Genomic DNA, 12,214 nt, shown 5'->3' on the forward strand with positions numbered 1-12,214 from the left:
ACTGTCCCATGGGTTTCTTGGACTGACTATGTACTTTTGCTATGTAGGCTCTAGTTGAAGCATGACAACATTGCCTATCCAGTCTTTGGCAGGAATCCACCTACCCTCTTCCCTCATATCAATGCAGTCCAGTGAAACTGTCTTTCCTCTCCTTTTGAAAGATAGGGCATCTCCTCACCTGCCTTTCTGTAAAAGACCCCAACATACCAAGGTTGCAAACTAAGCTATATATCAAAATGAGGACATGCTCTTTGACCTGTTCTTAGCTTTTGCAGTAGACCTCCTACCATCCTGCTTCATACATTTCTAACCCTCTGTTCTCTTTTTATTTAAAAGATCCCTCTTCTCCTTAATCCTTTCCTTCTTTTTTCTCTTCTCTCACCTTTCACTGGCCACCACTTTTTTGATACTCTAAACTACACAAAAAGCATTCTGTTCCTCTGTTTTTCTATACAGCAATATGCCTGTATGTATGTATGTTGCTTTCCACCTTATGCTTTGTCTGCTACCCCTAGACTGCCTACCAGCCTCCACTTACTTACTTGCCTTCCTTCTGCATATGTCATTTATTCATGTCTTACCTTTTATTGCCTGAACATTGGTGCAGATTAATAAATTCAAGGCAATCCAAGTCAAAAGCACTCTGTTGAGAGTATCTCAAGCCAGATTAATCTCCATCAAATCTGATCAAAGGCTGTCTTCAAACTATTCAAGTTGTTAGTCATAACCAAATTAATTACTACATCTGAAAACAAATTCTTTAATAATAGATGCCTTTCAGGATCATAAAATCCAAAGTTGTTTGCCAATATGACCTAAATTGCTTCCACCTTAGTGTGTCAGTACTATGTAAGCTTTCTGTCTCTCTCTCTCTCTCTCTCTCTCTCTACCACTGTGATTCATGACAACAGATAGCCAACCCTCCTTATGCCTTTCAGTCCTCTCCATTTTAGCTTGAATTTCAAATGATCTAATATTAATTGGATTCTACCAAATCTCTTTACCACCGCCTGCTGGGCTCAGAAAAAAATGTTCAATTAACCAGACCATCTGGAGGCATGCAGTGCAAGTAGAAACAGTTAGCCGAAAAGGGACCAATACATCTTCTTTATCCATTTCATGGCAGTCTAAGCAGACCCTCTCTCCACTCAACAGTCCTAAATGGGACCTCATATCCTTCATCCTACCCCCGTCCCCCTTATTAGCGTGAAATCAATCTTGCCTTGCAATGTCTTAATTTTAACTCCTGGATACTGAGTGGAGCAACTTGCTTTAGCTAATGGCACTGTTAACTCAGTACATAATTTTGAAAAAGCAGTCATATCTCACTGAACCTTCCACTGCTTTCCCCAGTAAGAAACTCATCCAAATAATGAGTCCAAAATAATGAAGTTCCCTTCCTGCCAAACCCATTGCAAGGTTTAATAAACTTTTTAAGGCAGTATATGTTACCACATAGCCTGTAGATGTAGATTTGTCATGATAAATCTTTCTATCATACTGCATCCCCTAACAAATGGCATCTTTCTGGAGATAGCTGACAGTTGAAATACTGCCTCAATAGCCTCTTTAGCCAAGGAATTCACCATTTCCCTAATTATTCCAATTGCATTATCCATTAATGGATACTGAACCTTTTGTTGCATTCTTGCCTGTGTTGTCCTAGATGCCTTTCCTTTAAGGAAATGATAAGGCAAGAATAAGATGAAACTCCCTCGGGCACTTCTTAAACACTAACTGACATAATAAACACGTTGGGTATCATAAGGTCCATCTTACCCTGTTCTCTTCAATTTCCTTGTCAAATAACTCCCTGGTAGATGCTTTCTTCCCCTTTAGCTGAATTGTAAATTTGTATAAAGTTCCCTCCAGTAATCCATTGGACTGAATATCAAGCAACCTCCTTGTTCACATAAGTACCTTGATAGTGCCATAAGGTCCCCACTTAATTGATGTTTACATACTAGAATTTATATCCCCAATTATAATTGTTTCCCAGCCTATAAAAAGGCTCTCTAATCCTACCTGTAATGACAGCAACAGTGCCCCACTTACGTCCTTAATACCATCCTGTCTCTATCAACCTTGCAATGGGCCCTGCTTTCTTCTTAAAACACATAAAAGCAGGTTCTGTCTCACTGCACAGTAAGCAAGCATGGACAGATCTGTATCATCCACCCCACACCTCCTAAATTATTATTCAGACTCTGAGATCACTCAATACCAGTCAAAGGTCATATTCCCCAACCAGGGAGATTGTGATATCACACATCTGTCAACTATGTTTTGTTGATGAAATTGTGTTAGCAAAACAGATGTTGACTTTAAACAATTTGATTAAATTTGGGTCTGTCATATCGATATATCTATACATAGATAGGTAGACAGAGAGAGAAGTGTGTGTGTGTGTGTGTGTGTGTGTGTGTGTGTGTGTGTGTGTGTGTGTGTGTGTGTGTGTGTGTGTGTGTGTGTGTGTGTGTGTGTGTATTTGGTTTTGTTAAGACAGGTTTCATCACAACATGGATCAATAAATCAATAATTGTGATCCATAAAATACTGACTCATTAACCACATGGAGAAAGGAGACCTGGACCTGCCTCCTCTGCAGGACCCATGTTAATCCGATCTCTGAGGTTTACTCATTGTCAGGTTTCACCAGAATGTGATGAATGATCCATGACATGATGTCACACATTTTTATGACTCCTGCTGTAATCAGCCTCACATATTACATGGTGCTGTACTATGAGCACCAGTACTCCTGAAGGGGAAATGCTGTGTACTATACCAAAACAACAGACCACATCCATGAACAGATGCTTAGTAGAATATAATGTATTTTAGTGTGCTAAATTATGTTATTTTATATTATATCTTACTTCCTAAGCTGCTGTCACATTTGTGATATGCACCACTGTCATGCCTAAGAGTGAATAGTAAAAATAAATGCATACTGATTAGGCACAACAGCAACAATAGGATCATTAAAATATTATGATGATCCCATTTAACAACCTCATAGTGTGGCATCAGTGAAGGGCGTGGTTCTGGTACCACAGTTGCTTGCACCATGGGGTACATTTTACCATTGAAAAGATTTTCTTTCTTTTTACTGCAGCACTGACATGCTTCTCAGCTGTGTATGCTGAGAAACATATCAGCAAGAAAAATGTGTGTGTGATTAGAGTTCAGTATGTTAGCATTCTCAGACCAGACCTTACACAGATGGTGTTGTGTTGTTAAACTATGTATGACCATCATGGTGTAGGCATTTACATGTGTTCTCCGTACTTGGAGTAGTATGGCTACACAATGGGATAAGAGTCCATTGCTATGATCCTATGATCCAATAAATGACCTTACCCCTTGTGAAATTTTTTCTATGAATAATATAGTATTCTATGCTATACAATATTTGTTAATAGTGCCCCAAGTTTAATAAATTATCATTGCTTCTATTAAAATTACAAGTCTTAATAAGACAAATACACACACTCACACACGCACACACACACACACACACACACACACACACACACACACACACACACACACACACACACACACACACACACACACACACACACACACATATATACACACACACACACACACACACATGCGCACGCGCACATGTGTGTGTGTGTGTGTGTATATGTGTGTGTGTGTGTGTGTGTGTGTGTGTGTGTGTGTGTGTGTGTGTGTGTGTGTGTGTGTGTGTGTGTGTGTGTGTGTGTGTATACAGTAAACTATCAGTTAACTAGTACCCATGGGGATTGGTAGATGCTGGCTAAGAGTAGTTTCTGGTTGCTTGAGAGTTACTATTAAAAATAGACCTGACAAATATTGTACCATATACTCTACCACTGTATGGATTGGATTTTAATACTGAAATACAGTAATTAAAAGTCTGTCTGTAATAATAATATTTTTTAACTTAGATTTCCAGTGGAAAGCATGTCACATGGAATGATTTTTAGTGGCATGCAGGGTGTATTGGAATTGAATAAACTGAATAGAGAGAGAGAGAGAGAGAGAGAGAGAGAGAGCAAATGCATGTATGAAAGCAGAAGCGACTGTGTGTGAGAGCTCGTAGAGGTGTATGAAAACTAAAAATAGTGTGTGTGAGAGATTGAAGAGAGAAAGAATGAGTGAATGCATGTATGAAAGCTGAAGAGACTGTGTGTGTGTGTGAGAGAGATTGGAGCGAGAATATGTAATCTGATGCAAACTGACTGAGTGAGTATGGAGCGAGTGTTGACATTTTAGTGATTTGACTTGTTTGGCTTGACTTGTTCTCAGGTTGGGGAGACAGGGAATTTAATTATATCTTCCTTTTTAATACTTTAAAACTCTAAAAACTTAGGTATGTTTCTGCAGGGGGAAAACAGAAAGTGCAACACATGAAAAACTGAATTGTTCATACTGTACTGTATCTGTTCGATCTTTTTCTGGTTGACTGAGTGTTCTGATTAATGGGAAGTTTACTGCATTGATATATATATATATATACATATATATATATATATATATATATATATATATATATATATATATATATATATATATATATATATATTGGCAATGGTAGAATAATTACTGGTGGAGAACTAAGATACTTGTAGGAGATATTTCATTTCATTTAATATGTTCATGAGTGGTGGAGCAAGGTGTGTGTCAGAAGTCTGCAGTCATAATGAATGAAAAGCCAAGGCAATGTGAATGCATTAGCTAAGGACTAAGTTTCTGAAACTGCGAGGTGGGATGTAGAAAAAATAGTTAAGGATGCAGATTATGCGAATATGGTGGCAGTGGAGATTTCTATATGCAGTCAGTATGTGCATGGCTGGCTTATTCTTTTTTATTGGAGTACATCAAAACTTTCCATCAGCACTAACTGTCCTGCTTGAAGTTTATTATAGCACAATTTTTTCCAGTTATACCAATTCTCCAGGCAGTATGTGAACATGTTCTGCAGTTACAGAAAGTGTATTTCCAATGGTGCACAAGTGCCTGTTAGCATTAATGAAAAGGGCTTTTAGGTTCTTGTTATTGCTGTTATTTATGGTCTTCATTCGCTAGCGTCTTCCCTTTGTTTTATCCCCCCCCATAGCATTATCAGCACTTTTTTGGTACTGTCTTACTTTCGTACATAATTTGCAGGATCACTTCCTGCTTAATGTGGCAATGTTTCTGAGTGGAGAAATCAACAGTATCAAAATTGCAATATTTTAAAAGTATAATATTACTGCTGTGTACTTCAAGTAAGGCTGTTGCATTAGTATTAAACATATATATATATATATATATAGACACACCTAAAGACATCCATTCATCTGTAATCCCACCATTGCCTTTAGAAAGACTCCAGCATGTATGGGGTTGTCCATTTTAGTCCTGTGTTGAGGCATCCTCTGTGAGTATCAGTGACAGTTCCTGCATTCACTTTCTTCCTGCATCCTACCTTTGCCATTATATCCTAGCTGACGGCCCTAGCTCACATGGGTTAATCCTCTGGATGAGTATACATAACAGTGATATCAGGTCAAGGAGAAAGTAAAAAAGCCAGGCTTCTGCAAAAGTCATCTCTACCCCTCTATCCACTACTATAGACTTGCAAATAAATGAATACTTATCATGCATACATACATACCTACATGCATGCATAATTATATCATACATTTATAACTAAATAAGCAAAGGGATGCAGAGGAGTGCATGTATGATGCAGAATAAGTGAATGTATAGAAATGTCTAGACTCTGCAGGTATGTTTTGAATATCACAGGAAGACTGCAGTGTTGTATGGCCATGCCTAGATATACATACCTATTATCTTCTAAAAGTCGTAGTCTGACCAGTATAAACCAGTGTGTGTGTGTGTGTGTGTGTGTGTGTGTGTGTGTGTGTGTGTGTGTGTGTGTGTGTGTGTGTGCATCCACAATGTTGTGCAGGACACAGTGTAAATCAATGTATAAGAACAAGTCAGTACTGATTCATATATAGTAGTATTACAATGTACTACATACAATCACATACCATTCCTAAACAGTACTAGTACACACACCTGAATCTCATACTAGTATAACATACTTTTCATGCTTGCAAAATATAATTACTAGGTGCAGAAATCTGGGGAAATACTATTCTCAGTTATAGTTAGCTTATTTTCTTATTAACCATGAGTACTTATTCCATACTTGTAGGTAAGATTATATGCATGCTTAACAGCATGACATGCGATACTATGAGAATCACCCTCTTTCCCCTTTGCCTTAATAAAATATTGTGATAGTGGCCTATGAGTACTGCTTTGTTATGGGGCACTGTAATGGGCAAATACCTCCAAATCAAATAAAGAAAGTATGTGTGTGTGCGTTTGTGTGTGTGTGTGTGTGTGTGTGTGTGTGTGTGTGTGTGTGTGTGTGTGTGTGTGTGTGTGTGTGTGTATGAGAGAGACTGTGTGTGTGTGTGTATATTACGGTGTTTGAAAGTGTAGTTACTTAAGCAATAACCCACACCTGGGTGTGGGTAATGCTGGATTTACCCACGGTTGGTGTGGTTTGGTCACAAGGGCGAAGCCAGAGTGGCCAAACAAACACAACCGTGGGTAAATCCAGCATTGTCCACACCCAGAAGTGAGTTATTGCTATTATATAATGACATTATTTAGGAAAAAAACTACTTACTTTTCTTAAATAATGGCATTGTATAATGCCTCCGTGCTGCCCTTCTGCAGCTGTCTGGTATTCTGCAGCAGTTCTGATGTACTACGCATGCGTATGCTTACGCAGTACATCAGAGCTGTGTGTGAAAGCAACGGAGAAAACAAGACCTCCGTTGCTTTTTAAAGGTTTCTCGCTATGTTAAATGAGTTTAACATAGCAAGATAGCTTTAAAAAAGCAACTGAGATCTTCCTTTCTCCGTCGCTTTTTTAAAAGCTGTCTCACTATGTTAAACTCGTTTAACATAGCGAGATTACAGCAACGAAGCTCTTCCATTCTCCGTTGCTGTAACAAAAAAAAAAAAAATACTTATAGTAATGGAAAAAGTCTGGGCGACCGGACCTTTTTCCATTAGTATATGTCTGATTTACAATGGGCACGCTGACCAATCAGCGTGCATGTTTTGGAATATTAATTGGCGGGTCATTGTATAATATATCATAATTTATACTGTGCCTATTTAAACATATGGTGTGTACCATGGCTTAGTGTCATATTCAAACTTCTAGGCTGTTGGAATTAATGAACTTAATACTTTGGTCTCAAAATAAGTTAATTTAGTAGCTTAATGTTTATAATCTCATACTGTATCTGAGACATTTATTTATGATTTATTCCTGGTATCTCTATTTGCATTCTACAAATATGATCTGATGTACTTATCTTTCCTATTCAATTTTTACTATGTATAATGACAAAACTTTAATTTGCTACAGTTTTGCTTTAATTTTTCACGGTATACCTTTTATGTAACCTGGATCTTTTCTCCTCAGGTATCTGCTGAAAAAGGGCTCCCTGCCCAGCCAGACTAACCCGGTTAACAAATGTCAAATAAATAAATAAATAATAAATAATGTTAATAAATGGCAACATGTTCTGAAAAACAAGCACATTCTCATTTATGACATACATGTATTATGTCCCACATAAGACTATTTGGAACATACTTAGACACATCACTGTGTCTAAGATTGCCACCAAGATCAGATTCTTATCATCAATTTAACTGTATTAGGTTGTATTCTTTATACCCTAGACTGAAGGTTATGCATAACTACTCAATATGCCTTTAGTTTTAATTGCAGATGATATGCTAATGTGACGCTTTCTTACCATCAGTCTTACACATATAACCACTTACATGGACACACACACACACACACACACACACACACACACACACACACACACACACACACACACACACACACACACACACACACACACACACACACACACACACACACACACACACACACACACACACACACACACACACACACACACACACACGTGCACTTGAGTGTTTAGTTATGTAACAACAATAAGGGAAACACATTTCCTTGTATTTCACACTTTTTGTTCTGTCCTTTTCCACATACCCAGTTACACACTTATCCTACCAATCAACCCACCAATCAACTAACCAAACATCCAACCAATTAACCACTAAGGAAACTAGGAAAAAATGTATAAATAAATAAATATAGCAATGTACATAGGATACCTGTGCCAACAGAGTTTTAAATATGCCTTCTGAAAATTTTCATAATACTGAAACTAGAATGTTATTCATTCCTCTATCTTTTTGCATTAATGACTACTGTGTAATTCTCACATTTATAAACAAATACCTCCTCTTTAATCATTACTTGCTTACTTCCTCATTGCTTAGGTGTCCCAGTTTATAATTATATTTGTAATGCTAACAATATTAACAATCTTCAAAACTTAATCACAAAATGATGAAGTAAGCATGTGACAGTGGCAAAAGGACTGCAGTATCAGTGCAGAGTGTCTCTGCCTTCCCTTAGTACCACCCCAAGACTGAATTAGCTGTGCATCTCAGTAAGGCATCATAATACAGCAGATTGCTCATAACAGTACCCAACACTATGCTATTGCCATAATTGTGAAAGATACCCACCACACCAGGAACAGGTAATGACATTCACTTAGATAAATAATTCCAGAATCTCATTACTTGCTCCTGGCATAGTTCGAACACTGCTGAAACAATCCCATACCACTGAAGTCTTCCAATGCTGGGTATCCCCAGTATTCTACCTGAATGTGAAAGCTGGCACTGTTGATATTTAGGAGTTCTGCAGTACTAGTCATGGCATATAGGTGGAACTGACAGTCCTAGTCTTTGCATGGTAACATAGTGTAAGTAGATGGCAGGTGTGAGAATGTATGCAGGACAGATGGAAATTTCTACCTGTATGCATTATCATTTATAAAAAAACAAAGAGGGTATACTCTTGTATTAGTCAGGCACAGCATAAAGTGCATCTGTGAAGCTCATTTCAGTTGTCCACTGTGTCTGAAGGAAATTAACTCATGGAAACAATAAGCATGCATGTGGTCCACAGAAGACACTTATTTTATTCACATTCTCCAGTAGCTACACCTGTATATTTGAGCCATAGCTCCCGACCTTCCATCTCCAAAATAAGGAATACTAGAACTCCTAATGTGGAACAAATGGGCAACATATGGAACATAAACAAACTGCTTACTAACAACTTCAACTAGGAAGGTCATATGATGGTTAAAATATGCTGATTTTACCTGTAAAATAGATCTTGTAATGAATTAATATGACTCATATCTATTTTATGGGTATCAGTCTCATTACACAGACCCTTTCAATATGGAACTTTGAGGAACATGAACTTTTAAGACACCAAATGACGTACTGCATGTTCCTTATAATAAGGTATGCTTGAGAAGCATGATTAATACTGCAAGCTACTGACCTTCCCCCGTCCACTGCACAGTCAGTTTGACAGCAGCATTTAATGTTATAACTGCCAAGACTATCATTGAGAACCTGATTCAATTTTTTATTATGGCGCAGGGTTTTGGGAATTCACATTGTCTTAGATGATTTGAAGCATACGTCTTTATTAAGTGAAAGTGCCTGTGGTAAAATATTACCCTAACCAGAAATTGTTTTGGAATCCAGCATGTATTTGAATACACTAGCAGTCATCATAGTGTTTTTAGGTACTTCTAAGAATAATCATGCCATAGTCTTGAGTTTGATTCATTTAGTCTCAACTTGCATACTTGACACATAAATCTAAAATAAAATTTATATTTTTAAACTTTATTTTGAACTTGCTGTAATTCCTTAGCCATTATATGGGTATTTCATCCTGAGAAGCAGTGTGCATTTTCAGCAGCTCATAACATTAGGCTGAAATAAGTAACACTTCTTAAAATGTACTTTTTTTACTTCCCATACCTAAAGTATAGTTCTATGTCTCTTTCTTATATAGTATTTTAATAAAACTGTCTTAAACTGCACAATTTGAACTAAATATTAAAAATACAAATTTGCTGCTTCCTTTTATACACATTTTAAAATTCTTGCATCTTCAATTTTAGATTGCCTTATGACCATTTAAATTAAATTTCCTAATCAAACATTTTGTCTTTAATCTTGACTTGCACTTTTATGGGGTCTATATTAGAACATCACAGTTTCAGAACTTCGAATGTTCTAATATCGAACCTTATTCAGCGAAAGCTGAAAATGTTGAAGCAACAGAAAACCAAATTTTTTCCTTGGGAAAGAATTCGGTTGTCCGTTTCTGTTGCTTCTGTATTTTCAGCACTGTGGGGGAAAGTTACGAGTCGGGTTCAGGTAAGTGTGCGAATGAGTGTGGGTTAGGTTCGTTAGGGTTAGGGTGCGGGTTAGGTATGTGTGCAATTGTGTGGACGTGAGGGTTAGGGCGGGTTAGGTGAGTTAGGGTTAGGGCACAGGTGAGGTGAGTGTGCGACAGTGACGGACCTTAGGATTAGGGTTTGGGTTAAGGTAACTTGATTGTTAGTTGTGTGTGTATAGTTTAGTGTAGGGTTAGGTGTAAAATTTTAGGTGTATGTGTGTGGATTGCTGTTTGTTTGGTGTGCTTGTGTTGTGTGTATGTGTTTTGGAACAGTTCTCTATGTTCGATGCTTTCAGCTTTTGCTGAATAGGGTTCGATATTAGAACATTCGAAGTTCTGAAACTTCAATGTTCTAATATAGACCCCTTTTATGATATCTGTACAGAATTTCCTTTCAAAGAAAAGGTAAAATTTATCTCTAACATGTAGAATAATTGTTAACAATTGTGAGGGCAATGAGACCACTTTAGTCTTAGGAAAGAAATGTTCACTGCCTTGGTAACCTTTTTACTCTTTCCCATGTAATACTCAGACCTCTCAACTGTCACTATTTTGGAGGAAGGTTCCTATTATCAGGCCTAATTTACAATGCCCCTATTTTTGGAAGTATGTCCCTATTTTTCAGGCTTGATTTATCCCTTCACACAATTTTCTGAATCCCCACATCCCATCTGATTTTTGAAGTGTCTTGTACAGAGAAAAAACTCACTACATGACCACCTTACTAGTGGCGCCAATAATTTTAAAGTAAGAGGACATGGATCTTACAACTACCTTTTCCAAATTCAAAAATAAATTAACTTATGTTGTCAAATTTGCAGTATATTTCATTAACATCTACAGATTTTACACTGACTTTAATAATGTGCTTATATTTTTCCGCGATTTTATCATTCTCTGTTTTTTAAACATGTTTCTCAGTAGAATCCCACATTTCTATTGGAAGCGGGAGGAGTTATGTGCCATTTGTTATTAAAATGTTCCATTACTTAGATGCCTAGATTTTTTGTTACTTGGATGCCCAGATTTTAAGCTAGATGTTCCTGATTTTTTTTTCATAGGCCTTTTTTCCATGGTGGTGCAGCGGTTAGCATTGCTGCCTCACAGCAAGAGGTTCTCCGGTTCGATTCTCGGCTAGGGTGCCTTCTGTGTAGAGCCTGCATGTCCTCCCTGTGGTCACGTGGGTTTCCTCCGGGTGCTCCAGTTTCCTCCCACATCCCAAAGTCATGCAGTAGGTGGATTGGATACTCTAAATTGGCCTTAGGTGTGAGTGTGTGCGTGTGTGTGCCTTCTGTGGAAGGTTGGGCGCTGGGCTGGCAAATCGACACTGTAAGACTCCACTGCCAATCATCAGCCGACAGAAGATCCGCTGTGGCGACCCCTAACTGGGAAAAGCTAAAAGAAGAAGAAGAATATCTGCAGTTTGCGAGGTTATGTCTTGCACATCTGAGGATTATAAGCCTGATTTATCAGTGGTAGGTTGAAGGCTGGATTAAAACTAGTTAAGATTCATATATCGTATTTGTCATTCTTTGGAGAATGACCTATATAGTTGTCCTTTGTAAAGGATTAGGCATAAAATCAGTTAGTATACAGACAAAGAAATATGGCAAGGTGCATTAGAAGTTTCCAGCATTAACCCTTTGTGCTATAACAGCAAAAGATTCTCTTTCTGATACTTACAACAAATGCATATAAATAAACTCAGATATGTTGTAGTTCACCTTTCTATGTTCACCAGTTTCTTGTCAGAAAAGCAATATGTACCTGAGTAATAATTATTGTCTTGGGGGGTTGCATTCCTGGATAAAA

General features: G+C 37.6%; 1 protein-coding gene across 1 annotated transcript in view; it reads right to left on the reverse strand.

The window, feature by feature from the left end:
- Positions 1-12,214, reverse strand: part of LOC122808271 (melatonin receptor type 1C-like) — a 109,220-nt gene that overhangs the window by 55,025 nt on the left and 41,981 nt on the right. The window lies entirely within an intron of this gene.

Source organism: Protopterus annectens, chromosome 8.part0 (genome assembly GCF_019279795.1).
Source record: "Protopterus annectens isolate FY-2018-M chromosome 8.part0, PAN1.0, whole genome shotgun sequence".
In the NCBI taxonomy this organism is placed as follows: Eukaryota; Metazoa; Chordata; order Ceratodontiformes; family Protopteridae; genus Protopterus; species Protopterus annectens.